The sequence below is a fragment of the Triticum dicoccoides genome, chromosome 3B (assembly GCF_002162155.2).
Source record: "Triticum dicoccoides isolate Atlit2015 ecotype Zavitan chromosome 3B, WEW_v2.0, whole genome shotgun sequence".
Taxonomy (NCBI): Eukaryota; Viridiplantae; Streptophyta; class Magnoliopsida; order Poales; family Poaceae; genus Triticum; species Triticum dicoccoides.
In genome coordinates, this window is record NC_041385.1 from 819,177,429 (window position 1) to 819,200,312 (window position 22,884).

The following is a 22,884-nucleotide window of genomic DNA, read 5'->3' on the forward strand; positions in this document are numbered from 1 at the left end:
CATGTTCGATCAGGACTCGAAAAAAATGCAAGATATCCTTCTTGGATATTTTGTAAAAAAAAATCGCATGTTTCCCCAAATTGGCCTCTACAAAGAAAAAGTTGAACAATATTGTTTTCTAAGTTATTATTAGGTGGAGAATTTAAGCCTCAGTGTGAAGAACAATTCATTGAGGTTGGCACAATATGGATGTCTGCAGATAGTCTCCTACCAAGTATGTTGGCACTTACAAGGGGTGTGACGAATCACTTTTGACGACTTGGCCCTCAAAGCCACCAACATAGGAAACCATGAAGAAAAAGTTGCTCATCAAAATCATTCCATTGAAGGACCCAAGACTACAAACAGTCAGAGTTACAACAAAAATGAACAAAAAACATACTCCAACATAAATTATTGGCACCATGCAAACACATCGACAGAAAATACTTTGATGTTACGCAAAGCATGATTCGCTGGCAGCATGACTACAAAAGCATGATATGTGTATCCTTCATATGGAGAATATAAGCTCCCAGGATATACGAGTATAAACTAGTAGCCATGTATGGAGCGAAAGAGATATAATGCTCCAATGCTATATGAGCCTAAACTACAAGCGTCGTCTGAAACTTTGAACACACATAAAAATGCTCAATGCTATATGAGCTTAACTATAAGCATGTTTCAAAAATGTTAAATTTGATCCAATCTTCATGAGTTTAAACTCCCAATGTTAAGTCGTGCGCTCCGAAAAGAAAGAGTTCTGAGCCTAAGTTATAATATAAAAAATGCACAGTGTAGACAAAAAAAACTGCACATCCACGTATAGCTGGGATGCATTTGAATACAAAATCAGATGCTGAAAAAGAATACTAAAACAAATCATGAGCCACGTACAGAAATATTGTAAGCACAAAATAGATTGTCAAGTTTCGAGCTCTGGGTCCGAGTAAAAAAAATCATCGAACCCAGACCTCGAGGGGCATCTGTTGACATGAATTTTGACCAAGATAAAATAAAATGCATAAACCACATAAAATATAAATGCAAAACGACAGAAATCTGTTTTATGATGAAAAGAATCAGTTAATAAAATATAATCAATCGCTCAGTGGACGATCGACAAAAATAAGCATATTATATGTTCGAACGTTGATAATGCACACATTAAACCAGAAATTATAAAATATGAGAAAATAAATAAATATTCATCAAGTTCTGTCTGTCCTGTATGTACGCGCATCGTCGCCGACGGATATTGATCTAAAATTTCACCGTTAAAGACGACACCAATATTGTCGAAGCATCGTGCACTATGTTCCTCCATCAAAATATCGTCGTATCTTAATGAATGCACACAAAATAAATTTGATAAAGATAGCTAATAATAAGAGCGATCCACTGCAAAAAAAAGGATCCATTGGATTGCATACATACATGCATGAGGTGTGCGTACGTGACATAGCTAGGCATGCATGTCAAGAGACCCGTACGTTGTCATGCCACTTAAGAAAATTAGCCTTAATGAATTACTAGAATCAGGCCTAGCCCAGTTTTATAAAATGGCTACGCATGCACAAGAGTTGCCTCATCATCCATAAGCCATACAAGCAAATGGATTAGAGCAGCAGTCCACACGTTGACAGATGGTGGCCTAATTAAGCCCATATTGGCTGATGGGACATTGCCGGATAATTAGTGATTAAACAAATAAAAAAAGAAAAGAGCAGCCCACTCCCACTCCCACGATTCCCACGATCCCACGATCGATCAAACGTGGGCGCGCGTCCTGGGAGAGCTTCATCTGCTCGCCTGCCCCTATAAATATCCCCATGCTCGTTTGCTCAGGGGTTGGTCTCTCATTTGGTCGGTCGGCCTGCAGTTCATTTTCTTTCCTTTGCTAAAAATCACACACACATACAAACTCACAAAGAAAAGAGGAGAAGGAGGTAGGCGTGCTGCGTCCTGTTGGTTTGAAGGTGAGATTCAATGGCTCTCTTCTAGCCCCTGGTTTGGCCATTATGGTACAGGCCAGGGAGCTTTTTTTTCTTCTTCTTCTCCTAAATCTTTAACCCTTGGTCCGGCCATCACGGTACAAATCAAGGGGCATGTTTCATCTTCCGAAAATTCTTGTTCTTGGTTCGGCCATCGCGGTACGAATCAAGGAGCATATTTCATCTACCCAAAATTCTTGCCCTTAGTCCGGCCATTGCGGTACAGACTAAGGTGTATGTTTCATCTCCCCAAAATTCTCGCCCTTAGTCCGGCCATTGCGGTACAGACTAAGGTGCATGGTTTAATTTATCTCAAAATTTTGTCTTTGGTTTGGCCATTTTGGTACAGTCTAAAGAGCATGTTGCATCCATCCCAAATTTTTGTCCTTGGTTCGGCCATCGCGGTACAAACCAAGGAGCATGTTATATCTACCCCAAACTTTCGCCTTCGGCTCGGCCATCGCGGTACGAGTCAAGGAGCATGCATGGTTCTTGTAAGCACGGTTCCTTTAAATGTTGCGTGCACTTCGTCCCATTGATCTCCGTCTTGGTTCGGTCCCTTTAGCAATACAAGCCAAGATGAACACCGCGTTCCTTTGTTTGGTCTCTATACATGGATACAAAACAAGAGAGTGTCATAGGTGCGAAAACCTCATATAAAAAAATGCCTTAACTTGGTCATCATAAAAAAAATGGATATGACTAAGTTGGAATGAAATTACGAGCGCGCTAAGCTGAACTCATGATAATCTTTTGTTTGGTTGCGCTACGGGCATTATGTGTCACGTAAGTTGTAATACAAACAAGAGCATAAAATACAAACCTTCACTTGGTTACGCTACACGAGGGCATTATCTTAATGCTACTCGGTGTTAGTAGTAATACAAGCAAGGAAAAACTTAATTAAAAATGCGTTCAAGCCACACACGCAAAGACCAAAATCATGCAATATGAATTATAAAACATGTTGCATCATAAAAACCAAGCTTACCTGGTTACGCTACACGCGGGCATTGTCTTCATGCTACGCGGTGTTAGTAGTAATACAAGTGAGAGAAAATTAAACAAAACATTCGGGCCACATGTTTTGGCCAAAGTCAAATAAAATATGTCATGAAATGCTCCAATGCTATAAGAGCCTAAACTATTAGCATCATCACAAATGGATCACAAACTTACTTTACGTGGGTTCTGCTACACACGAGCGCCAATGAAATGACGCTATGTGGAGTTAGTGCTAATACCATGTAAGGTACAAACATAAACAAAAAATTATATATGTCATATGATCATGCAACGCCATAACTGCTCCACAAATCTTTACTTGGTTACGCTGCACGCGGGCATTATATTAGTGCTACGCGGTGTTAGTAGTAATACAGGTAAAGAAGAACTTAATAAAAATAGGTTCACTCCACATCGACATATGCATACAAAATTCATGCAAAATACATGATAAGGGATATTCCATGTAGCCCAGATAGGCTTTAAACAAACAAAATATGATAAGCAAACTCCACTCGGGTCAGGCTCGATACTGGGCGGACTCAGAGTCAACAAAATATGGCACATATCACATGCACCATAAAAAAGCATCAAGATTGTGTCAGAAAGCTTCAATCCGTTACGCTACACACGGGCTCCACATCGGTGTCGTGCGGCGATAGTAGTAATGTGATGATGCAAAACTTATTAAAATTGGCATGTCACATATATATATGCCACCAAAACCAAAGAGGTCATATAAAAATCCTAAAGGAAAATACATACCCATATCCTATGTGCCAAATGTAGGATAAAACTATGCCTTGCCAAAATCAACCTGCATTCCGCATATAAATGAGGTTGAACACACAAAAATGGTTGCATGCTAGGAAATATATTCCCAAACATCACACATAAAATCATAGAGGAGTACTTGCATGGAACCAAACTTCAAGCTCACCAAGCAGGAGTTCGTTGTCGACCGCGAGGAGGATCTCTCTTGTAGAATATTGTAATAGGAATGTGATGCAATCCTATGTAATAGATATGTTGGAATTCTTAATCAGGGGTTTTCTCTTCGGAGATGTAATTAACAGAATTTTTATGTAAATGTAAGAGTTCTGGAAATAATGTACCTGCGATGTTTGATTCTATTTTTATTTTATGCATTTAAATTTCATTCTGTATCAATGACGTGGACGCGTGTTTCACGCCCGCCATTTTCCCGTCATCAATGGCGAACCATTAGCGCCTAAGAAGATTGCGGACAAGTTAGTTCGTCAGTGCGGAGTTCTTGTGAAGGACCAACTCCCGATCAAACTTCAAGAATGGAGAGAGACAGCAAAGCCACGTCCAGATGTTACTTTTGTCGACAAGAATCAAAAAGATCTGCTTTGGGATACTCTCATGGAACATTTCACCCTACCAGATCATTTCACAAAAGCAGATGTGCAGAAAGTCAAGGACGCTGCTCTTAGGAAGATGGTGTTTGCATTCAAGAACCACAAGAATCGTGAATGGGACAAGTACGTCAAGGGAGGAAGGAAGACTCCAGTATTCGAGGGAACACTAGAGAACCAACGTGCTCATTGGGATGATTTCGTGAAATTCAAGGATTCGGAATTAGCTAAGGAACGGTCGAGAATAAACAAGAAGAATGCCGAAAAAAAGGATAAGTTCCATAAGCTGGGGCCAGGTGGCTATGCGGTGGCAATGCCTAAGTGGGATAAGTCTGAGAAAGAGATGGAGGATGTAGGTGTCACTCCAGTTACTAAGAGCTGGCCCCCCAGGTGCAGGACTTGGTTTTATGCGCATGGGGGGGAGTTGGACCCGAAGACAGGCAATGTTTCAACAAAGGCAAGTCTGAAGGGAGCCGACAATGCGATACTTGTTGCAATAGAAGAGGCACGATCGGGGGTGTTCCAGCCCAACAGAGAGAACGACGAGCTTACGCGTGCCCTGGGAAATCCTGAACACCCGGGAAGAACACGAGGCAAGGGCGCTATTCCGTGGTATGAGGGGTTTTCAGACTGGAACACCGACTACAGAACCCGTGCGAGAAAGAAGATTGCGGCGGAGAAGAAGAGGAAGATGGAGGAGGAGCAGAGGAAGCGGGACTATGAACGCCTTCAAGGCCAAGAAGCAAGTCAAGCGGAATTGGCAGTCAAATTCCAGCGGCAGCAGGAGCAGATCGACTCACTTACACAGCAAAGGGGGTCTCAGCAGCTGCAGCAGCTAGCGGATGATCCAGTATTGGATAGCACCGCCCCATCCATGCCGAGAAGCAGCGTGGGTTCCGCCCCGGACGACGCAATGCTGGGTAGATACCCCGTGGATGACATCACGGAGAACACTAACTGCGAGCTACACGTCAAAATAACGAACATATCCATGAAGGTGTCAGACGTCGTTGCTTTTACAAATCCCCCCGAGGCAACCTTCCATTGCAACCCGATTCCAGCGGGCTATGCTCATGTCTTGGTTGATGAGGTGGTGGACCCATATTCGGAGCTACAACTTGACATTCCTGGAGGTGACGACGAGCACTGTCTCGGAGAGGCCAAACATCGTATCATCCTATGGAAAAAGGATTGCATCATCTTTTGAAGGCCACCGACACCGCGTCAGCCGACTCCTCGTCGAAGTCCGCCACCGAGTCAGCAGACTCCCGCTCCTGCAAGTCCACCAAGTCCGGCAAAGTGTCAGGCCACTCCTCCTCCAAGTTCGGCAAAGTGTCAGGCCACTCCTCCTCCTCCAAGTCCGCCACAGCGTCAGACGTCCACTCCTCCTCCAAGTCCGGCACAACCTCAGGCCACTCCTCCTCCAAGTCCGGCACAGCTTCAGGCCACTCCTCCTCGTCCAACTCAGCCCCGTCAGCCGTCTCCGCTGCCTCAGCAATCGCAGAAGAGACACCCCGCAGCTATGGTGCGTAGCGGTACGAGTCGAGGTAGTACAGGAAGTACAGGCGAAGGCAAGCGATATAAATATGGTCCAAGCCTCACGCCTCTTCCGCAGAGGCCTTATGACAAGTCCGAGGAGGAAAACACAGCCATATCGAAGGCCGAGGTGGAAGCCCATTTTGCACCGAAACCACCACCGCCGCCAAGGGAGAAAGTGCCTGAGGAAACGATTGACCACTTCATTCGTATGGCTAAACCACCAGCTCCCAAGCCTGTTGACACAGACTATGAGCGCCACATCAGGAAGTTAAATCGAGCATGTCTACGTAAGGAGGCGAGCTCGGGATCGAGCAAACAACAAGCAGCTGTCAAAAAATGCGGGAAAACCATTCCCCAGCTGGGAGAACAGGCGGCGCAATCGATCTCCTCGCTTGTTGTGCCAACAACACATGACAGTACGCGCGCCCAATATTATTGTGGGCAAACAGTTTACGTTCCCGAGGTGGGCAATGTGGTAATAACCAAGGACCATATAATGCAGGCTGAAGTTCTCAACATCACTGTTGGACAACTCCTCGAGATCGAGCCCATGCCTGTGCTTAGAGAGGATGAAATAAAACGAAAATATGTCTGGGGCCAACCTTTGGTCGAGCCAGACAAGGTCAAGAACCTCCCAACGAGAATGTATGAATTGCATCAATGGTACATGAACATTACCAAGATTTCAGATCGATTGTCCCTCATGATGAATGTCAAGGAGGATCATTACTTCCATGAGAAAGCTCTGTCCGTTGAGTATTCTGAACTGTTTCAGTTATACAATCAAGACGCACTCGACAAATCTATCGTCAGTTGCTATTGTTTGTAAGTGATTTCTTTCTGTAATTTAAGTCTCAAGCTAGCTGTAGTGATCCTTTTGATCAATCATTACCTGTAATTATCCTCACTATATTCTTTTCTGTGGTATTATGCAGGATGAAGATGTATGAAATGAGAAAAGGTGGACGCTTTGGCATTGGGTTCATTGACCCAAACACCATTAATGAATACACATGGCGGATAAATCCACATCATCAAAAGGACGTAGAGGACAACATGCTAGAGTTCTTGAAGCGCCTCAAATACAATGAAGATATACTACTTCCTTACAACTTCCAGTGAGTCACACTGTCTTGTACTACAAATTCTCTGTTTTTGCCTACTAGCTAGCTACATGTTTTTGCTTACATATGCCCGCTTAATTAAGACATGCAAACGTGTGTGCATGCAGATTTCACTGGGTCTTGTGTATCATTAAAATTGATGACGGAACAGTTGAAATACTGGACTCACTAGTCAAAGTTAAAACTGACTATAACATCTTGTTTGGGATAGTCAACAGGTAATTTCAATCATTATTAACTATATATCTCGGCCTATTTAGTTTGTCATTTCATGATATGAACTATTTAATAACCCCTTTATTCATTTTCTTTGTCGGCGGGCAGGGCTTGGGCAAGGTTCATCAGCGTCACGGAAGGCGAATGGAAAAAAAAGCTTCAATGGTTTCGACCCAAGGTAAGTAATTAAGTAGTACTAGCTAGCTAGCTAGCTGCCATCTCTTTAATTATCATGCTTGATTAATTATTATCTGATCAAATTACATTCTCGTAAAGGCCCTGAAGCAGGCGCAGGGGACTGATCTGTGTGCATTCTGCGTTTGCGAGAACATTCGCATGATGGCGTCCGAAAGGAGCAGATCTCAAAGACAGGAATGGGTACGCTTGTCAGAACACTATTCACAATTTTTACACCATTATCGATATCTAGTCACACAACTAATACACATGCATATTGATCTCCTTCTTAACAGTTCAGAGAGGTGCGGGAGAAGCTCCTAGAAACGGAGTGCGTAGAAGCACTTCAAGAGGAAATAGCGGGATTTTTGCTCGACCAGGTCATAAATCCGAAGGGAGAATACTATTACCCACTACCGCCCCCATGAAAACCACTTCCAATTGTCATCGTGCTCCGAAGGCACCAATTAGGCTAATGCCACTGGCTCCGAAGGCAACATGCATATGTAGGAGAAATTGTATATAGCTATACATGTGTGTATGTGTGAATTAATTAATATGGTGGTTTGTGAGACATTGATGATATATATATGCATGATTAGTTCTACTAAAAATTATATATATATATATATATATATATATATATATATATATGCATAACGTGTACAATGTGTAGTATCGTAAAATACCAGCAAACGGAAAAGAATTAAAATGAAAACACAAAATTAAATGAAAAAGAAATCATAAAACTAAAAAAACCAAACCTTATAGTACCGGTTGGTCTTACCAACTGGTACTAAAGGGCTCCAGGCCCCCGGAGCTGGCTCGTGCCACGTGGTTACCCTTTAGCACCGGTTCGTGCTGAACCGGTACTAAAGGGGGGGGGGGCTTTAGTGCCCACACTTTAGTGCCGGTTATGGAATCGGCACTAAAGGGCCTTACAAACCGGTGCTATTGCCCGGTTCTGCACTAGTGCTCTCTTCATTCTCTCCCATTCTCTCATCCTCTCCGAATATAAACAAGACAACGGTAGCGACATTTTCTCTCTGCTCACCACTAGTCACAGATCCGGCCAGATCCCTTCGCCCGGTGTGTGTAGAGGACTAAAAGGTGCATCGTTCACGCGGTCATCGCCGCCGAGGGAGGAAACCTACAGCTGCCGGAGGGGCCCGATCCTCTGCCCGTGCTGTTCTCTCCGACACAGTGCCGACTTAGGAGGTCCTCCGACCCTTCTTCCTCCCTGTCGTATTGTCCGCAGATCCGACCTACCGCCGCCGACATCCTGGGGACCCTCAGGTATAAGTTCTTCGAAAGCGGCCTTGATCTACTGCCCCAGCTCCCCACGTGTCTGCATGTGCATCTTTTTCTACTCCCATCAGCTCCTCCAAAGCCACCTAAATTTTTAGTATTATTAGAGGTAAAGCTACTTCATGCATTCGAATCTAGGGCTTTATTCAAACAATGAAGAAAGGGGGGAAAGTTGTAGCATGAATCTAGGACTTGATTCAAAGAGGAAATAATATGGTGAAAGTAGTAGAGACCGGATACCCAACCTGTCTCTTGGCTGAAAAGGGAAATAATGGGAAAACGCAGTACAAACTGGATAAGGAACAAATCTATTATTGGTTGAAAAAAGGATAGAAAGTGGCGGCTGGTGGACAGGTCAACATAGTATGTACAGGATTAGATTTGCTGCCCTCACATACTAAAAGGTCTACAAGATTAGAATTGCTGCCCTCACATAGTAAAAGGTCTCATGATTAGATTTGCTGCCCTCACATAGTAAAGGTCTCCAGGATTAGATTTGTTGCCCTCACATAGTAAAAGGTCTCCATTATTAGATTTGCTGCCCTCACATAGTACAAGGTCTCCAGGATTAGGTTTGCTGCCCTCACATAGCATGAACAAACTCGACATCATCACTTTATGCCTCCTTGTAGGTACATTGTGCTGATGCGTCCACTGTCACATGTCCTTATACCAACCTTTTGTTGTTGTTAATGTAAGGGTGCATGTAAAATGAAGCGATCACACTGTTACCTTAGGGACATGTCTAACCAGTGTTATTGTTAATCTAATACCTCTAGTGATAAGATGCAATTAAACTATGTTACAAATGGCACTCATGCTGTTTTCCCGAGTATGATAAGTAAGTTGCTCCTTTATGTTGTTGAGTGTCCTGGTGTCCCCACAGTCCCATGCCTTTAACCAACTCTTTAGCTGCTATTGATTTATTGCGTCTGGTAAACAAGCAATGCCACCATTAAAGTAATCCCATATTTGAGGAATCTCATTGTTGATCGTAATGCTTCTGGTAACATGAAGCATTGCTGTCGTTTTAAATTTTCTACTGTCCTTGCGTGATTACCATGAACATAATTAATATTCTTCTTTTCATTTTGTATATGTTTCGTATATTCTTATTGACCAGCAACTTTTTACTTTCTATCTTTTTGTGCAGATAGGGATATCCATTTCACCTTGTTGCTATTGTGACCTTTTGGTGAACTGCACAAAACACTTTTTTTTGGAATGAGTGTCTTGTGCAGTTCAACTAAAATGTCACGTGGGCAACATCTCTCAATTTTTGTGGAACTGCACAAAATGATGATTGGAGTTTCCAAAATCTCCATCAAGTTCTGCTGGTAATCTCGTGCAACATTCTATTAGCCTTTGCAAGAGGAGCCGTCACTGTCACCACAATGGCACTTTATTTTAGTGGAACTGCACAAAAGGATAAGAAAATTATAGTTGCACCTTACATGAGCCGGACAGCCAACCTTAATGTTTCTCAATTTTAGTGCAACTACTAAAGAAGAACCTGCCAGCTCACCAGAGCAAGTACTTCTTGCTAGCTGAATGATGCAATCTTTGCTTCATTCCAGGTGACCTGCAGAAACAGGCGCATGAATTGAATCATGAAACTCTAGGCAGGCCTCATCCAAGTGGAGCTGTAGGTTGAGTTCAAGGAGGCCACTATTAAAGTGAAATCATGATCTTCTTGTTTGTGCTGTGCAAACAGGAATACTCAACTACAGATGTTGTGACGGTCAAGAGAATTCGCCAAGTTCTTCGATTGTATGACATGGCTAGCCAAGATGGATTTAATCCCGATATTCACTTTATCAAAAGGCTCTAATGGGTTGGTTCTGAATCTTGCAAGCTGGGAATCAATGAGATGTGTAGGCATCTTTGTTGTACTTATTATTTGAATCTTATTTGTTGGTTCTGAATCTCGCAAGCTGGGAATCAATGAGATGTGTAGGCATCTTTGTGGTACTTATTATTTGGATCTTATTTGTTGGTTCTGAATCTTGCAAGCTGGGAATCAATGAGATGTGTAGGCATCTTTGTTGTACTTATTATTTGGATCTTATTTGTTGGTTCTGAATCTTGCAAGCTGGGAAACACGGCATGATGATGCAGAGGACAACAACCATAACAAATAGTTCAAACTTGGTAGTATTATCTTTGTGAAAGTGCGACAAAAATGTCCTGATCGTGTGCGTCCTGTGAATAATAATTCTAATTGTCGTGCATATTGATCCTATGGCACTGATAGAACGAGCCAATGTGTTGGTTGTTTTAAGTATAAATTTTTATTAAACCTAATTAAATTTAAGTAAAGTGACCACTAACTCCTGTTATTACAGTACTAATACAGAGCCTCTCATGAACCGACGTGTGGCCGGAGTAGGTTTCTTAATGGAAGCGTTTGAATGCGCCGAGGGTGCATCTTCTGCCGGGCGTGCAGCGGACGAGGGAGGGGTACTAACTGTTGTTGCCTGTACACACTCAGTTTACTGTTGAATCCAGTTCCCCAAGAGCTGAAAAACGAACTGTTGCCGCAGCCTACACACTCGTTCACTTGAAGAGACTCCAATGGCGATCCCAGGGGTGAGCCTGATGGATATGGACTTCAGCAAGGACTTCCCCTTTGAGTTCGCCGTTCAGTCCTATGGCTGCACCAAGTTGAATGTGATGTACACCAATGATCCGGACTCGGTGAAGCTCTGCCTCGCCGAGTTCAAGTAGTACCTACAGGACGAGAAAGCACAAGGTTGCAGGACTAAACCTTGTGCCCATCCATTCGTCTGGACCAGCGGATCACTATCGCCCAAGTATGTGTGCGGGACAAGGTTCTCATCTACCACTTCTACAGGGCCATCAGAAGTTCTGGAGCATTCGTCCGTTTCATCGGCAGCGCCGGCTGCACCTTCGCTATGGTGGAGAGAAGGAAGAACGCGACGATTCAGCCATCTGGTGCAACAAGCTTGTCGACATCCAGAAGCAATACAAGATAATGAGGAACGGACAGGAGAAGGACTCCGTGGTTGACCTCGTCGAGACCATCATCGACCCCTGATACGCCAACATGAAAGAAGACAACAATACCAAGGACCTGAACACGTGGGAGGTACCTCTGAATCTAGATTACATAACCTACGCGGCCAAGGACGCATATGCATGCTACGACATGTACAGACAGATCTTGGACATGAGGGCATGTCTGCTTCCCGTAACCGACGAGTACACGAACAACCACATCGTCATGATCAAGCGTGCCAGAAAGGTCTAGATGTTGTACTTTATCTGTTTATAAGCATCTTTATCATCTGAGTGTTTCATGCATTAGCCTATGTGTTGTAATTATCTGTTTTATCCGAAATATTTCTTTAAGAACCCATTAACCTGACTGCTTTTTTTAGTGGCTATTTGCTTATGTATGTAACTAGTTCACTTGTCTGTTAAAAAAAACTAGTTCACTCGGCTGTCGTGCTTTGAATCTCCTTCCTCCCAACATATTCCCCTCCTCAGGTGGACCCAGCAGGTCCCTGAATTTACTCCCACTTTCTTTTTCGATGTAAACTGAGTTTTCTCCCAGTACTTTTCCCTACAACCAACTCAATTGTCCCACGTCTAGCCTAAAAAATAATAATACCCCACGTACTATTAACTCATCAAATTTAAATGATATTTTATTTCATAAGTTGAAAGTTCTTACAAAATAATAATAATATTGTTTATATATAACTTGGCAAGTTAACTCCTAGTGATTGCGTACATAAGCTTGCAAAGATTTTATTGACCAATGCAGTAATAGACGTGCAATCATGTGTTTATGTTTTTATAACATTTCTCCGTCTAGCCCAACATGATATTTTCACCCATCCCAGCAAGTCCGCGGATTTCGAGAAAAATGCAAATGGGATTTAAATTCTACCATATATAAATGGGCTGCATAGATGCTACATCATTGTTTCACCCAGCCCACCACATGGACTTAAAAAACAAATGGACTGGCTGACATGTGGGCCAGTAGGTCATAGCCTAAGAAGGCGTTGGATTTACATCCAATGGCCTGCATTCTTCTTCAATCTCTTGTCTTCTTCCCCCAGCGCTACCGGGACCGCCTGCTCCAGCCTTCGGCATCCAGCGGCGTTGTTTTGCGCTCCTCAGCGAAACGCTACCCCGCCGATGGCTAGGCTATCCCTCCACTCCGCACCTCCTGTTATTCTCTACCGAGTGTAGGCCCACCCCGCACCCGAACCAGTCAAGTTTCCCACTCCTCTATGTCTGCGACTCCACTTCCGTTTCTTCCCCGTCTCCGGGTCGTTCCTGTCTAGGGCCTCCCCGTCGTCCACCGCCTCGGTGCACTCGGCGCGGCGTGGTCAACATAGGAGAGTCATCGGAAGAGGACTGTACGTTGAGAGCCTGACGGCTGGGACCCATGAGGTCCATGGTAGCAGGCAAGGAAAGTTCCTCCTTATTACGCATTGTACGTGGGAAGGGCTTCTGTATTTCGTGAAAAAAACGTTCCCCCCGCTGACAGGTCGGACCCACCAGCTATATCTTCGCACGCAAGGAAGTGCCTCCTTATTACGCACAAAAAAATGAATACCCCCTGCTAGATGGGACCCACCATAGTGGGTGGCTGACTTGTGGGCCTACTAAGTTGACGGGACGGAGGGCTTTGTCAACTTAGTCAATATGAACGATTCTAGCTTCACTGACTGTATGATGTCCATCCAACGGCCATAGTGCTTCTTCAACCTCTGGTCTTCTTGCTCCAGCCGCCCAAAGCAGCTCTGGTCGTGTTGCGTACTCCTGCCTCTCGTGGCCGGCTGTGATGCCGCGAAGGTCTCACCGCCCCCTACTACTCCCACCGCTGGCCCAGGGCATCCCTCTACTCAACCACACCCCCTGTTTTTCTGCGGCGACGGCAGCCTCACGCCGCAGCCGAACCAGTGAACCCTCGTACTCCTCTCCGCGTGGACATCCACTGCCGCGTCTTCCCCTTCCTAGGCCTCGCCGTCGTCCACCGCCTTGGTGCTCTCGGCGCGGCGTGGTCAATGTGGTCAACAACCGACTTTCATCGGAAGAGTACTGTACGTGGAGAGACCGATAACTGGGTCAACAACCGCAGCTGGGTCCACGGCCACAGCCAGTTTTTTGTGATTTGCCAAGTAAGTCGCTTTGTCAGGCCTGTTGGGTTGCAAATCTTTCAAGACGAGGAAAGCTTCATTCGGTTGGCCGAAAAAATGGCCTATCAGTAATGAGAAATGGGCTGTACATTTTTAAAACACATCAAACTCGCAATTAGTTTCAATTTCTTTTTTTCATTTTGAGATTTTAAATTGCATTGATTTTTATGCGTGGACAATTTGTTGGATTTTATATTGATATACATTTATTTTTAAAATCAGTTTGAATGTGACTCGAAATTTCGGGATTAAAAATAGTTCGGATGGCAGCGAAATATGCAAAATTTCGTATAATTTTTAACTGTGGCCACAATATGGACTGTAATGCTAAGAAAAAGAATATGGGCTCAAAAAAACCTTAAGAATTAGCAAATGGGCTGTAAATTATTAAAAATAATGGCATATGGGTTGTATGCTGTTTTCCACAGATTTGAGGCTTTCCTAAAAAAAGGTTGACGCACAAGCAGTGACTGTTGGATGTCCATCCAACGGTCGTCATGCTTCTTCAATCTCTGCTCTTCCTGCTCCAGCCGCTCAAAGAAGCGCCGGCGGGACTGCCTGCTGCCTCCTCCCCGCGGCCAGCTGTGCTGCCGCGCAGGCCTCACCGCCCCATCGTACTCTCATCGCTGGGCTAGCCATCCCTATACTCACCACACCTGTTGCTATTCTCCGGCGACGGCAGACGAACCAGTAAACCCTCGTACAGTCGTACTCCCCTCCGCGTGAGAAACAACTGTCGAGTCTTCCCTGCCTCCGTGTCGTTCCCTTCGTAGGCCTCGCCGTCGTCCACCGCCCAGGTGCTCTCGGTGCGTCCTGGTCAACATGGTCAACGACCGACATGCATCTGAAGTGAATTGTACGTGGAGAGGCTGACAGCTGGGTCCACGGCCGCAGCAAGGAAGTGCCTCCTTATTACGCACAAAATAATTATTCCTCCACCTGACAGCAGGGACCCATCGGACGGGCCACCGTATTTCGCGAAAAAAATGTTTCCCCCTGACTGCTGGGACCCACCAGCTACATCTTCTTACGCAAGAAAGTGCGTCCGAGCAAAAAAAACGATTCACCCCCTGACTGCTGGAACCCACCAGCTACATCTTTGCACGCAAGGAAGTGCGTCCGAAAAAAATGATTCGCCCCCCTGACTGCTGGGACCCACCAGCTACATCTTCGCACGCAAGGAAGTGCCTAATAGTAGGGACCCACCTGGTCGAAGCGTACGTAGCGTTTTCATTCTGGTCGCGAACGTGTACATACATATATATTGGTTGATGTAGAGGCGCGCACGTAGCATGTACACGTACGTACAGCGGCCAGTGCACAAGAAAGAAAGTACGGCCACGTATGTGTACATATGGGCGGGGTCTCGAACGCCTACTCGCGCATATGTACGGCCAGGGCTCGTGTACATGGCTGGGTCGGAACGGAGAAACAGTGCCGTCGTCGTGTTCATGGGGAGCCAACCGGCTGGGTCGGAACGGAATGCGTCGTCGTGTTCATCGGGAGAGCTTGGGCGGAACAGGCGATGGAAACGAGGCCTGGCATACCGCAGAACGGAGTAAACGGCCTTGTGTTTGACCGGCCACATTCGAAACGGGATCCTGTTCATCGGGAGCGGTCTGGCGTACCGCAAAACGGATGAAACGGACCTCCTACGGTCGAAACGGGGGTCCTGTTGATCGGGAGGGGTGTGGCGTACCGCATAATAGACGAAACGGACCTCCTACAGTCAAAATGGGGGTCTTGTTGATTGGGACGGGTGTGGCGTACCGCAAAACGGAGAAAACGGACTTGTGTTGGAGCGCTACGGTCGAAACGGGGGTCCTGTTCATCGGTAGGGGTGTGCCGTACCGCGAAACGGGACTCCACGGGATACTGTTCATCTCCACCGTCGACCTCCTCCAGCCACCACGGGCTACTGTTCATCCACCGTCGACCTCCTCCAGCCTCCACCTGCGACTGTTCATCCACGGGCTCCTGTTCATCCAGCCTCCACCGCGTGCTACTCCACCGGCTACTATTCAACCACCCCTCTCCACGGGCTCCTGTTCAACCATCCTTCACGGGCTGCTGTTCATCCACCCCTCCACCGTCTACTGTTCATTCAGCCATCCACGGGGTCGTCCTGTTCATCCAGCGCTCTACGGGGTCCTGTTCATCCAGCCCCAACCGTCTCGATCAATCGGGGTCCTATTCATCCAGAGGCAACGCCATGGGTCCTGTTCATCCACTCCCATCGCTCACTGTTCATCCAAACCCCCCGCAACGCTCACTGTTCATCTAGAGAGGCAGCATCGATCGGCTTCAGTTAGCAGCAGTAGCGAAGGAATCGCTCGATCGGGTTCAGTTAACAGCCATCAATTGATCGCTCGGGTTCAATAACGCGTAGCCTGCAGTGCAATCGCTCGGGTTCAGTTAGAGCCCAACGCCTCACTCGGGTTCAGTTAGAGTCAATGCCTCGCACACACGTGCGTACGTGTATGAGAGAAACGCGCATCGCTCGGGCCCCGACCACCCACCGTAACCGGGAACTCCCCGAAATTTTCCTCGCCCTCGCTTCTACCATGGTTTTTTCCGTCATGGACGGCCCCAAGAATGTCATGCAGCAGCGTCTCTGGCCCGCCCAGGGCGAAAAGCCCATTTTCTGTCATGATTTTTTGTCATAGAAGTAGGAGCCCACCACATCTTTGATGATACCGGGTTTTGTCACAATTATCGTCATATAAGTGTCATATGTATGACCGAAAAAAATCGTTTGGCCCAAAATGTCACGGATGTGTCTTTTTTTTGTAATGCATTGATCGGTTTGTCTGTATGTGTGCACAGTGCTAGTGGAGAGCAGAGGATTTTTGGGAGCTCGCGAGGGAAATTGACCACGCCTACCTCGGTCGGTTGCCTTGTGGGGGTGGTGGTTGTCGATGTTATCTTAAGGCATTTCCAAGGCGGACCTTCAAACCTTTTGTAAGAGCATCTGCAACCGGACTTGATAAATCCGACCTCTCAAACGTCCGCACACGGGGACAGTGACCGGCCACGCCTCAAAAACTGCATTCCATATCCAGATACCTTAAATTAGAAAGCTCAAATCCATATTATTACATGCAACGTAATGATTTTTGTGCGGAGCTTCCGGGGCAAAATTAGGCCGGGGGCAAATGGGACCGTCAGCCCCAGGCGTGGCCCAACTAACACCAACAATTCAGCAGTTCTTTTTCCCGAATCCTATTTGGCGCCCCTGGGAGGACTTGAACCCGTGTGGTAGGGGTTCAACGTGCAACATGATAACCAGCCCGCCACTCAACGTTTTGTTATCTAGTACATTTTCTCACATCTTTTGTTCTTTCGTTTCTTTTTTTGTCTTTCTTTTCTTTTCCTTTTTTTTCTCTTTTTCTTTTTCCCTTTTTCTAGTTCCTAAAGTTCACCGGATTTCATGAACTTTTTTTCAACTTCGATGAACTTTTCCCAAAATTTGATGAACTATTTTTCAAGTTCGATGAACTTTTTTCAAATGCACTGAACTTTTCTTCAAATTCGATGAACCTTTTTTATAATTCGGTGAACTTTTTTGCAAATACGATGAACTTTTTTTAAATTTGATGAACTTATTTTTAAGTCAATGAATCTTTTTTTAAAATTTGATGAACTTTTTTCAATTCAATGAGCTTTTTTTAAGCCGATAAACTTTTTCTTTTAAATTGATGAACTTTTTTCAAATTCTTAATTTTTTTTGTAAACAAATGATTTGTTTTTTTCTGAACGAACAACACAAATACAGCCGAAAAAAAAACAAATACGAGCACCGACAAGGAGGTGTCGTTCTTTTTAGAATTTTGACTGACGGGAAGCCCAGCCCCAGACGTGTGTTGCACAATAAGCTAGTTTAGCTAGCGTGTCTAGTTTCAGTAGTTTCAGTAGTTTCAGTAGTTTCAGACTTTGCCTCGTCATAGTTTTCTGTTAGGATTCAGTTAGCATTTTTCGTCAGGTTAGTTGGTGGCTTCCGCGAGGCGCGACTGGTGCGTACCGTGGAGCGATCGTAGTAGGCCGTGGACTGCGTGCTCGATCGTGGGATGGCGCGATCCGGTAAGAGCGGCAGGACTACGGCATGTTCACCTTAAGTTCAGAAATAAAAAGGAGAAGAAGCGGAAAAGCAGCTGCAAGTTTGCTGCGCAAAATCGTGTGTGTGCTGTGTTTCAGGGAGAAGAGAGGTAACAAGTGGCATCAGAGCCATGTCAAAGACGCCGGCGGCCCAGGCAAGGGCGTCCGCGGGCGGCTCAGGGCGTTCGGAGACACCTCCACGCCTTCGAGCACCGTCCCAGGATCGGGGACGAACTCGCCGCCGCGGCGACGTGCCAATGCAGACGATGGTGCAGCCGGCGCCCTCTTCGGGCGCGCTCCCGATGCTGACGCGCACCAACTACGCCGAGTGGGCTCTCCTCATGAAGGTCTACCTTCAGGCCCATGGCTGGTGGGGGGCGGTCTCCCATGGCGACGTCACCTACCACAACGAGCGCAACGCGATGATCACCATCTTGCGCGGCCTCCCTTCGGATGTGCTGCTCGCGGTGGGCGAGAAGGAAACCACCAAGGAGGCCTGGGACGCCATCGCCCTGCAGCGCCTCGGAGCCACGCGCGTGCGCGAGGCCAACGCGCAGAAACTCCGGCGTGATTTCTAGGGCATCACCTTCCGCGACGGGGAGACGATCGACGATTTCTCGCTCCGCCTGTCAGGGATCGTCGCCGGCCTGCGCGCTCTTGGCGACACCGTGGAAGAATCAAAGGTAGTGGCCAAGTTCTTACGTGTGGTTCCACCCCAGTTCGCGCAGGTGGCGATCGCGATCGAGACGCTGCTGGACATCAGCACGCTCTCTCTGGACGAGGTCACCGGCAGACTGCGCGTCGTGCAGGATCGCCTCGACGACGCACAAGGTGCCAACAGCAGCCAAGGTGGGCGGTTGCTTCTCACCCGGGAGGAGTGGCAGGCCAGCGAACTGCAACCGCGTACCTCGGGCGGCAACAACAACCGCCGCAAGGGCGGTGGCCGTGGCCGAGGAAGGGGCCGCGGCGGCGGACGTGGCACCGGGCGCGGGACGGACTACCCCGACAAGAGCGGCGGGGACAAGGAGAAGTGCCGATACTGCGGCATCAAGGGCCACTGGGCCCGCGAATGCAGGAGGAAGAAAAGGGAGGAGGAGGCCCTTCTCGCCCAGGCCGATGAGGAGCCCGATCCTCAGATGTTGTTCGCCGAGGTGGTCGAGCTCGCGCACCCGATCCAGACGGAGTCGCCGGTCGATGCTCGTCGCGATCCACCCCCGGTTGTTGTCTTCCTCAATGAGGAGCAGTCCAGCGTCGCCCCAGCCGCAGGGGACGCCGCCCCGGACCCGGTGTGGTACCTGGACTCTGGCGCGTCCAACCACATGACCGGCGACCGCGCGGCATTCGCCGAGCTCGACAACGCGATCACCGGATCTGTACGTTTCGGGGACGGCTCGGTGGTCCAGATCGAAGGGCGCGGCACCGTCGCATTCGGCACCAAGAGGGGAGCGCAACGCGCCCTGACGGACGTGTACTACATCCCCAGGCTCAAGAGCAGCGTGGTGAGCCTTGGACAACTCGACGAGAACGGCTGCGACATCAACGTCCACCACGGCATCCTCTCCGTCCACGACCGACGCGGAAACCTAATTATCAAGGTAAAGCGATCTTCAAATCGCCTGTACAAATTGCATATTCACCCCGTGCGCCCGGTCTGTCTCGGTGCGCGCACGGACAACGTGTCATGGCGCTGGCACGCCCGCTTCGGTCACCTGCACATCGACGCCCTGCAGAGGATGGCGCGGGGAGGAATGGTGCGAGGGCTGCCAGGCATTGAGCACTCCGGAGAGCTCTGCCAGGCGTGCCTTGCGGGCAAGCAACGCCGGGCGCCGTTCCCCCAGACGGCCAAGTACAGAGCGGAGGCGCCGCTCGACCTCATCCACGCGGACCTCTGCGGAGCGATCACACCAGCGACACCAGGAGGACGGCGCTACTTCCTTCTCCTCGTGGACGACCACAGCCGCTACATGTGGCTCAACCTGCTGACGAGCAAGGACGAAGCCGCGACAGCAATCAAGGAATTCCAGGCGCGTGTGGAGATAGAGGCACGGCGTAAGCTGGGCACACTGCGGACGGACCGCGGTGGAGAGTTCACGTCCACGGCGCTGGCGAAGCACTTCGCGTCCACCGGAGTCCAGCGCCACCTGACCGCGCCTTACTCCCCGCAGCAGAACGGGGTGGTCGAAAGGCGCAACCAGACGGTGGTGGGCATGGCGAGGAGCATGATGAAGGCCAAGGGCATGCCGGACTACTTCTGGGGAGAGGCGGTAACCACGGCCGTCTATCTCCTGAACCGGGCGTTCACGCGCAGCATGGACGGGGCGACGCCGTACGAGGCCTGGCATGGCAGGAAGCCAGAGGTGAGCCACCTGCGAGTCTTCGGGTGCGTGGCGCATGTCAAGAGCGCGCGCCCCCTCCTCAAGAAGCTGGACGATCGGAGTACTCCCATGGTGCACATCGGGTATGAGCCCGGCTCCAAGGCGTACAGGGTGTACGACCCGGCGACGCGCAGAGTGCACGTGTCCCGCGACGTTGTGTTTGACGAGAGCACGAGCTGGGACTGGAGCAACGAGACGGCGGGCGCAGGCGGCTCCTTCGTCGTCGACTTCTCGGCATACGGTGGACCTCTTGAAGATATGGTCACCCCGGCAAGAATCTCTGCTCCGCCGTCACCCGAACCTGCCACCGGGGCGGCTGGAGAGAACTCGCCTGCATCGCCACGCTCCGGTCCCGATGCCGGGGCACCGCTTTCGCCAGCAGCAGGTGGCGCGTCAGCTGCCACCCCTGTTTGGCATGATGTGCAGTTCGCAACCCCGCCACCTCATGACGCGGACATGTTCGACGACGCAGACGATCCCGACGCCGTGCACCGTTTTCGCCGCCTGGATGATGTGGTCAATCTTGCCGCGGCGCAAGGCGGAAGGACTGAGCACCTCCTCCTACTACCCGAGGGAGAGCCGGCGACGTTCGCAGAAGCGGAGCCCCATGCGGCGTGGCGGGCAGCGATGACTGAAGAAATGGCGTGCATTGAGTCTAACGAGACCTGGTCTCTCTGCGATCTGCCTGCAGGTCACCGACCCATTGGCCTGAAGTGGGTTTTTAAGGAGAAAAGAAACGCCGCCGGCGAGGTGATCAAACACAAGGCCCGTCTGGTAGCGAAGGGGTTTGTGCAGCGCGCCGGGATCGATTTTGAAGAAATCTTCGCCCCGGTGGCCCGTCTCGACTCTGTGCGTGTGTTGCTCGCCGCAGCCGCACAGGAAGGATGGGAGGTGCACCATCTGGATGTCAAATCGGCCTTCCTCAACGGTGAACTTGAGGAGGAGGTGTACGTGGTGCAGCCTCCCGGATTCGAGCACGCCGGCGCGACGAGCAAGGTGCTCCGACTGCACAAAGCGCTCTATGGGCTGCGTCAGGCACCGAGGGCGTGGTACGCGAAGCTCGACAGCAGCCTCAATGCTCTAGGCTTCGAGAGATGCCCATCCGAACATGCAGTGTACACGCGCGCTGGTCATGGTGGCCGGCTCCTGGTGGGCGTGTATGTTGACGATCTGATCGTCACCGGAGCATCCACGACAGCGATCGCTGAGTTCAAGAAGGAGATGATGGCGCTCTTCAAAATGAGCGATCTGGGGCTACTGAGCTACTACCTCGGCATCGAGGTAGACCAGAGGCCGGGCCAGATCGTCATCGCACAGTCCGCGTACGCCGGCAAGCTACTGGAGAAGGCCGGCATGGCCGACTGTCACCCCGTGGCCACGCCGATGCAGCAGCGCCTTAAGCTCAGGCGGGAGGGGGCCGGCGAGCCTGTGGACGCCACCTACTACAGGAGCGTGGTGGGGAGCCTCCGCTACCTCACCCACACGCGCCCGGACATAACCTACGCCGTCGGGTATGTCAGCAGATTCATGGAAGCTCCGACGAGTGAACATTGGGCTGCTGTGAAGCAGCTCCTCAGGTACATCGCCGGCACACGCTGCTGGGATGTCGCTATGCGCGGCAGGAGCACGGCGCAGAGCTCGTCGGCTACAGCGACTCGGACCTCGGGGGAGACTTGGACGACCGCAAGAGCACCAGCGGCACCATCTTCTTCCTCGGTGGCAGCCCGATATCATGGCAGTCAGCCAAGCAGAAGATCGTCGCACTTTCTTCGTGCGAAGCAGAGTACGTCGCCGCGGCTGGTGCTGCCTGTCAGGGCATCTGGCTCAGACGACTGATCGGGGAACTGCTTGGGCATGACGACGGCGCCACCAGGCTCTGCATCGACAACAAGTCAGCCATCGCACTGAGCAAGAACCCTGTCTTCCATGACAGGAGCAAGCACATTGAGCTTCGCTACCACTTCATTCGTCAGTGTGTTGAGGACGGCAGCATCGACGTTCAGTATGTCAGGACTGGCGATCAACTTGCAGACTTTCTCACGAAGGCGCTCGGGCGAACTCAGTTCCAGGAGATGCGTGATCGTGTGGGGATCATCAAGTACAAGCCAACCTAGCTTAGGGGGAGTTTGTTGCACAATAAGCTAGTTTAGCTAGCGTGTCTAGTTTCAGTTGTTTCAGTAGTTTCAGACTTTGCCTCGTCATAGTTTTCTGTTAGGATTCAGTTAGCATTTTCCGTCAGGTTAGTTGGTGGCTTCCGCGAGGCGCGACTTGTGCGTACCGTGGAGCGATCGTAGGAGGCCGTGGACTGCGTGCTCGATCGTGGGATGGCGCGATCCGGTAAGAGCGGCAGGACTACGGCATGTTCACCTTAAGTTCAGAAATAAAAAGGAGAAGAAGCAGAAAAGCAGCTGCAAGTTTGCTGCGCAAAATCGTGTGTGTGCTGTGTTTCAGGGAGAAGAGAGGTAACAACGTGTAGAGGCCCAGTATAGATCTCTCTAGACTCCACCTTCCCT